General features: G+C 50.7%; 1 long non-coding RNA gene across 2 annotated transcripts; it reads left to right on the top strand.

Annotated features, from left to right (window-relative positions):
• Window positions 1-1,522: 1,522 nt before the first annotated feature.
• On the top strand, window positions 1,523-6,889 carry LOC127492603 (uncharacterized). 2 transcript variants are annotated; one of them, XR_011382964.1, is made up of 3 exons: window positions 1,523-3,807; window positions 6,238-6,423; window positions 6,562-6,889. It is a non-coding gene; the product is annotated as an uncharacterized lncRNA (long non-coding RNA). The 2 variants fall into 2 exon arrangements; XR_011382963.1 differs by having other exon boundaries at window positions 6,238-6,468.
• Window positions 6,890-7,515: the final 626 nt, after the last annotated feature.

Below are 7,515 nucleotides of genomic sequence, written 5' to 3'. Positions count from 1 at the left end.
CCTGGCCTCGATGCATAAACAAAAGGGCATCCAGTGATTACAAAACAAGGCTGAAATTTGGACTCATCAGGCTCAGAGAACGTCTCACCTGCGTCTGTACTGTGCCCGATGAGAAGACTTCTGTTCTCAGCCTACTGATCGCTTCAGCACGTTGGATGACTTTGGAGATATTCCTTCACCATCATGAAGCTGCCTTAAGTACTTCACGGGGTGATTTGAGTAGAAAGTACAAGGCATGGGGCCGGCACTATGGCTCAATGGGTTAAGCCTACAGCACTGGCATCCCATATGGGCGCCAGCTGGACACCTGGCTGCTCTATTTCTGATCCAGCTCCCTGCTAATGCACCTGGGAAAGCAGTGGAAGATGGCCCAAGTGCTTGGGCCCCTGCACCCACATGGGAGACACAAAAGAAGCTCCTGGCTCCTGGCTTGGCCTGGCCCAGCTCCAGCCATCATGGCCATTTGGGGAGTGAAACAGCAGATAGAAAACTCTCTCTGCTTCTACCTCTGTCGTTCCCCCTCTTCATGGAGGAACGACACTAAGTCCTGCCTAGGCTTCATATCCGAGTCACGGCACCATTATGTCGCTCCCCCTCTTCGTGGAGGAACGACACTAAACCCTGCCTAGGCTTCATATCCGAGTCACAGCACCATTATGTCGCTCCCCGTCTTCGTGGAGGAACGACACAGGACCCTGCGCTGTTCTTTCGTCTGCTTGGCCCTCCCCGGGTTTGCTGCTGGTTCTTCCCGGGTTGGCTACTATCCCTTCCACCTCCGTGGAAGGGCAGTTCCCCCTGGCCACATTCCCCACTTCCGCAGGGGAGCGGCACACCGCCGGCCGGCTTTCTCGGGGGCTGCACAGGTGTTCCTTCAGCTAGATGTTCCCCTTAGATGTTCCCCTTAGATGTTCCTGGTGCATGCCGTCTCTCTCCTCCTTTATAGTCCTCCTCCGCCAATCCTAACTCGGCTGCCCACACGCCGAGTACGCTGCTCTCCTCCAATCAGGAGCAAGTCCTACAGCTTGTCAAGTTGATTAGAGGCAGCTGGGTAGAAGCTGTTTTCTCCTCTCCCAGCGCCATATTGTGGGAGAGCAGATGCATAGAATAAGTCTTAATTCCAGTAACTCAGTCTAGTCCGGGTTGCTCCCCACAACCTCTCCCTCCCTCTCTCTGTAACTTCACCTTTCAAACAAATAAATACATCTTTGTATACATATAAAAGTACAAGGCAAATAGGAGGTGAGACTTAGCAACTTGGATTTTCCCAGGGAACCATGCCCTGAGGGTGGGTTCTCGGTGGTGCTGTCCAGTTCACGTGGGCATGAGGGTGCTGTGCAGCTCCTTGGGTTCAATCGCAAGTCCAACACAGAATTTTGAATGACTGCCATGTGTTAGGCTCTTGGGATTTAGCAATGAACAAAACAGGCAAAAAGCCACTGCCCTCAAATACAGTCTATTTTCCATTTAGTTTTTTTTTTTAAAGATTTTATTTATTTACTTGACAGAGTTACAGAGAGAGAGGCAGAGGCAGAGAGAAAGAGAGAGAGAGAGAGAGAGAGAGAGAGAGAGAGAGAAAGAGAGAGAGAGAGGTCTTCCATCTACTGGTTCACTCCCCAAATGGCTGCAGGGGCCAGAGCTGAACTGATCTGAAGCCAGGAGCCAGGAGCTTCTTCCAGGTCTCCCACAGGGGTGCAGGGGCCCAAGGACTTGGGTCATCTTCTACTGCTTTCCCAGGCCATAGCAGAGAGCTGGATCGGAAGAGGAGCAGCTGGGACATGAACTTCCATTTAGGTTTAAGCATTGTGACATTAAAAATCTGGCTCCCTGGTTACCTCAGTGTTGAGACAGAGTCATGGATATCATCCACACTGTGAAAAGTGGCATGTTTGTTTTCCAGAGTTTACAAATCAGATCATATCGGATTACCTGTGGGTGGAAGAGGAGGCAAGGAGGTGGATGATCTGTCCTTTCTGGAGGCAGTGCCAAGAGGGAGTTAAGAAGCTGCTCCAGTGTCCAGCTGCCAGGCTCAGATCTCACAGCACCACTGAGTTTCTTAACTTCTCTACTCCTCAGTTTCCTCATCTGTGAAATGGGCATGGCAATGCCAGTCAACCTAACAGGTGGAGCTGTTGAGAGGCCTGCATGAGAATATGCACAGTATTCTACGGTGTCACTTTCACTCCATGAGATCAGCAGAGCAAATGTCGTGGAGGTCCCACTTGAAGCCTTGGACAGTACCGAAACACAGATTGTTCTTCTTGGAATCTTATCTTTGAATTCATTTCTTCTCATTCGAAATTATCCTTATGCCTCTCACTGGATAATTGCATCAAGGACTTTGTCTTTTTATAAGAGCCTATGCATTTGGTACTCCACCTGTAAAGCCTTTTTAAATTAACTGTTTATTTGAAAGGCAGAGGGAGAGAGAGACAGAGACAGAGACAGAGAGAGAGAGAGAGAGAGAGAGAGAATATCTCCTATCTACTTGTTCACTCTCACAGATGTCTATAAAAGGTGAATTCTGGGCAGGAAAGAGTCAGGAGCCAGGAGCTCCACTTGAGTCTACCACATGGGTGACAGGGACCCAAGTAGTTGAGCCATCATCAGCTGCCCCCCAGGGTGCATTAGCAGGAAGCTGGATTGGATGTGGAGCCAGGACTCAAACTCAGATACCAGATGTGGGTGTTCACAGCCCCTAAATCTCTGTGCCAAATGCCAAGCCCACCCTGAGGTCTTCTTGCAATTTAACTCAGTCCACAGAGCCTTTAAATATGAGCCGTGGGCCGCTAGGTTGATAAGGAAGCCGTGGAACCACATAGGAGGGGTCTTCAGAGAGTTCCCAGAACATTGAGAATACTTTGAGAAAACTATGCTAGGATTCTGAAAAACTGCACTGAAGTAGACATTTCTGAGTTCCATTTCCCCACCAGCTGTTTGAAGTGCCCTGGCTGATGCTGAGGTGGTAGGAAGTGGAGTCCGACTGAGCCAGGATTTAAGGGGAGCTCTCTGTCACCTGCACTGTGTGAGTGCCTTCATTAGGAATCCGCTGGGTACCACTTTTCAGTCTTCATTCAACCGTCCAGCACCTGCTACGTGGTTAGGCACTGCACTGTGTTCCCGGGGAGGCAGTGGTAGGCAGACGGGGCGATCCCTGCCTCTCTGAGCGTCTGACAGGTTGGATCACGCAGTGGGAAGACACTCATGAGAGCAGCAGGATCTGCCCCTCACTCCCACTTTAAGGGATGACCCACCGCTCAGGGAGGGAGGCTGGACTCTGCGAAGACCACAGACAGCGGGCATTAGGACTGTTTCCTCTTTCTTGGGAACAGTGGGAGGGCTTTTCATTCCTGATGCAGCCCCCCAGCCATGACGAGAACACGGCTGGCTTCTGGAGAGCGCTGTATCCCCCGGGGCAGGTGCGGGCAGTGGATCTGGAAGCAGCTGCCGAAGACGGGCTGTGCTGATGGGTTAGAGAAGGCTTTCCCTCCGTGTGCTGGAATCTAATCATTCATCTCCTCAGGGGACAAACGAAATTAATCCTCTCTCCAGATGGCAGCAAAGTGACAAGAGTGAGGAGATTAAAAGAGCTTGTGAGGTTACACCGGTGACAGTGCTATCAATCGGTTCTGAAGCCTGGTGCTCTGTTCTCTCTGAAGGTAAATGGCACCATCTCACCTTGGCAAGTCTGATGGGCCTGGGGCCTGCAGGACAGCGCATTTCCACCAGTGCACCTCCCACTGGAGCCCTTGATGTTGCAGAATTGCTGTTTGTAAGAAGCTTGTCCTGCGTCTGTCCGATATTTTTTCCGTACGTCAGACTCTTGGGGCCCACTCTTTCCTGATGTCATCATTCTTACTGACTTGCCTAACACACTGGGACCGGGGTGCCTTCCTTCTCAGTGCGTCCACCTAGGAGGAGGGAAGGGAGGAATGTCTCTTGGGTTGGAGCGGGGAGGCTGAGAGACAACGCAGTCACAGCGACAGCTTCACCCGACTCCCAGGCCAGCGCTGCAGCTCCGTGTTCCCTCTTAGTTGCCTTTAGTTAGGGAAAAGACTAGATTTTTTAAAAAAAGATTTATTTATTTTTTGAAAGGCGGAGTTACAGAGAGAGAGAAAGGGATATCTTCCATCTGCTGGTTCACTCCCAAAATGGCCATAGTGGCTGGGGCTGGCCAGGCCAAAGCCAGGAGCCAGGAGCCAGGAACTTTATTTGGGTCTCCCACATGGGCAGAAGGGACCCAAGTCCTTGGACCATCTTCTGCTGCTTTCCCAGCTGCAAAAGCAGGGAGCTGGCTTGGAAGTAGAACAGCTGGACTAGGACCAGCGCTCGCTTCTATGGGATGCTGGTGAGCAAGCTGTGGCTCAGCTCATTACACCACAACGGTGGCCCCAAGACTGGATCTTTAAACCTCCAGGCCAGTCATTGATGTGGGCTGCCCCAGGGAGTGTGCATGACCTTGAGAAAGGTGGCCTTCTTGGGGCTGGTGCTGTGGCACAGCAAGTTAAAGTACTGCCTGCAGTACCTGCATCTCTTAAGGGTGCTGATTTGAGTCCTGGCTGTTCCATTTCTGATCCCACCTCCTGGGAAATCAACAGAAGCTGACCCAAGTGCTTAGGCCCCTGCCACCCACATGAGAGACTTGGAGGAGGCATCTGGCTCCTGCCTTGGGCCTGGCCCAACCCTGGCCAATGCAGCCATCTGGGGAGTGAACCAGCGGATGGAAGACCTCTCCCTCTCTGTGTCTCTCCCTCTCTCTGTAACTCTGCCTTTCAAATGAATAAATAAACCTTTAAAAGGAGGGGGGGTCTTCCTCAGCTCTTCAACAAGCTCTTCAACTGTTCCTGGGGGAATATCTTGAATCTTAAAGGAAAGAGAGAGAGAGAGAGAGAGAGAAATCTTCCATTCTTTGGTTCTGGGCCAGGCTGAAGCCAGGCACCTGGAGTTCCAACTGAGTTTCCCAGTGGCAGGGGCCCAAGCACTCGGGTCATGTGCTGCTTTCCCAGGTGCACACGCAGGGAGCTGGATCAGAAGCGGAGCGGTTGGGACTCGCACTGGGACTCCCATACAGGATGCCGGTGTCCCATGTTGCGGGGAGCAGCTTGACGCCGACTCTGTTCTAACATTTGTAATTGTCTGTGCACTCTAACCTCAGTCCCCTCACTTCAAACTCATCCTGTTTCCTAAACCAATCTCTTCCTGATGTTTCTTTCTCCCCATTTTACTAATTTCCTTTTTTAATATGCTTGAGATCTGAACACCTTCTTACCCCCATCTACCATCCTATTGTCTAAACCTCTGAGCTCATCTGCCACTCTTGTTCTGTTTCTACAAGTGACACTTATCCGGACAGCAGCAGAAATACTGATAGCAATAGTGTGACCTTGGAGATGGCTTTCTACTTCTCTAGTATTTATACAGACCTGGCTGTTATCGACACATTTTATATATAACATTAACACACGAGTTTCTCATAACAACCCTATGAGGTAGATACTATCATCAGACCCATTCTACAGACGAAAAAACAGAGGCACAGAGAGATTAATAAGATGCCCGATATTGCACAGCTCTCAACCTCAGAATTAGGAACCCCAGAAACTTGGCTCTGGAGGTTGTGCTGTTGGCTGTGTGGCTAATCCACCTGCAGCCAGGGCTTGGCTGCCACTGACATCCTGCTCGCCTTCATCACTGCCAATCCCTTGCTGCCTCCCAGACCTCGATGGTGTAGTTCAAGTCGTGTCTCATCGCCCCACGTTGATGAAGGGCTTACTTTTCATCTCACCTTACTCTTCTCTGGACTTCTTTGCGAATAGCAAGTTTGGTGGGATCCATCAGGTTGCTTGCAAGACCACCTCAGTGGCCTGCTGACGGGTCCCTAAAAATTCACGCTCGGTTCATCTTCCCTGGTGCACACAGAACCACCTGGGGAAAATGGAAGAGCTAGTTCCCTGCTCAAGCCTTCTCGGTGGATTCCTGTAAAATTCAAAATTCTTGCATGGAAAGGCTGCAATTGTCTCCTAAGGCAGCCACCACCCTGGCCTTGCACCGTGGCCCCACGGCCAAGAGGATGCCCCCAGGAGCCCATGTGTGCCCCGCCCTTTGCCTGGAAGCTCCTCCCACAGGTCTCCCTCCTCTTCCTCTTCCTTCAGTTCAGATGTTCCTCTTCTGTCTCAAAAGCATCCTCCTCCTACTATGCCCTCCCCCTCCCCCATTTGTGATTCGTAGCTTTTCTGGTAGGATCCATCCCTGCTTGACCTGAGCCTAAAACAGCGCCTGGCACAGAGCAGATCTCCACCAATACCGGGTATGAAAGACCGGCTGGGCGCGCACAGGAGTCGGGGCGGGACTGCTGTGGGTGCAGGCAGGCGCTTCCTCCCTCAGCCAGCAGGGGGCTCTTCCACTCTCCAGAATCCAGAAGAGGACGTGAGTACCTTCACAGTGTACCTGAAATTCTGCCTCATAAAACCGGTAACATCCACATCTTTCCCCCTCCAAGTGGGATTGTGCCAGCCCGGGCGAATATTGACCTCTGTGTTCACAAACAAGGCTTGCTTTCTGTAGGTGGCCCTCCAAGGATCTCGCCAGCTTGGTGTGAGAGGGGTATGAGGCTTGCTGCTGGAAACTCTGATTTTTCGTTCACTCACCAAGACGCGTTGTCAGAAGTAAAGCGGACGGCACCAGTGGGACAACAGCGCAGCAGGAATGGAAGTGTGTGGAAGTGTGTCAGCCTCGTCAGTGAGTCAGCTGCCGGGGTGAAGTCGTTCTCTTCTCTTGTGTGTTTCTAGCCTTTGGAAGCAGAAGCACTTTTCTCTCCGTGTTTTCTGTCTTTGCAGAACAACTTCTACGTGATAACTTGCCCGTCTAATAAATCTTATTGGGAACACGTGAACTATATTGTTACACATAACATCTTCTTTTGGAAAGTAAGTCCCCCCCGCCCCAAAGTAAGACGGTTTTAAAGTTTGTATTAATTTAGCCATTGCGAAATCCCCACTGGGAGAAATTGCTAGTGCGTTTGAATGGGAGTATTGTCCCTTGGCCATTTCCTTTACAGTAGGTTCTGGCTGGAGTGCCAGTCTCACTGCCAAGACAAAAAGAACTATATATTAGGGCTCATGCTCTGCCAACACAAAGCAAAAGCTGGTCTGGCCACATTTCACCATTGTCAGGAAGGCCTAGGTGTAGTCCAAAGGACGTTCATGCACCTCCTATTCTATTTCTCATGTCTGTTTCTGCACAAATGGCCCTTAATTTTATGCCCAAGAAAATTTGCCTCCCTCATCAGGCAGTGGTTTCCTGGAAAAACTACAGTAGGCTTTTGTAAGTGAACCGGAGTAAAAGGATTCCTGCAGAGGGGGAGAAGGAAAACCCAGGGGCTAGACAGATACCTCTGCGGCTGCCTCGCGGGGTGATTTTAACCAACAGAACTGCAATGTTATTTTCCAAATAAGATTTCTCATTGCAATCTTATTTTCCAAACTGTAAACCAATTTCAGCCCAGATATTTTTCTTTCT

The sequence above is a fragment of the Oryctolagus cuniculus genome, chromosome 16 (genome assembly GCF_964237555.1).
Source record: "Oryctolagus cuniculus chromosome 16, mOryCun1.1, whole genome shotgun sequence".
Taxonomy (NCBI): domain Eukaryota; kingdom Metazoa; phylum Chordata; class Mammalia; order Lagomorpha; family Leporidae; genus Oryctolagus; species Oryctolagus cuniculus.
This window is presented reverse-complemented; position numbering and strand designations above follow the sequence as displayed.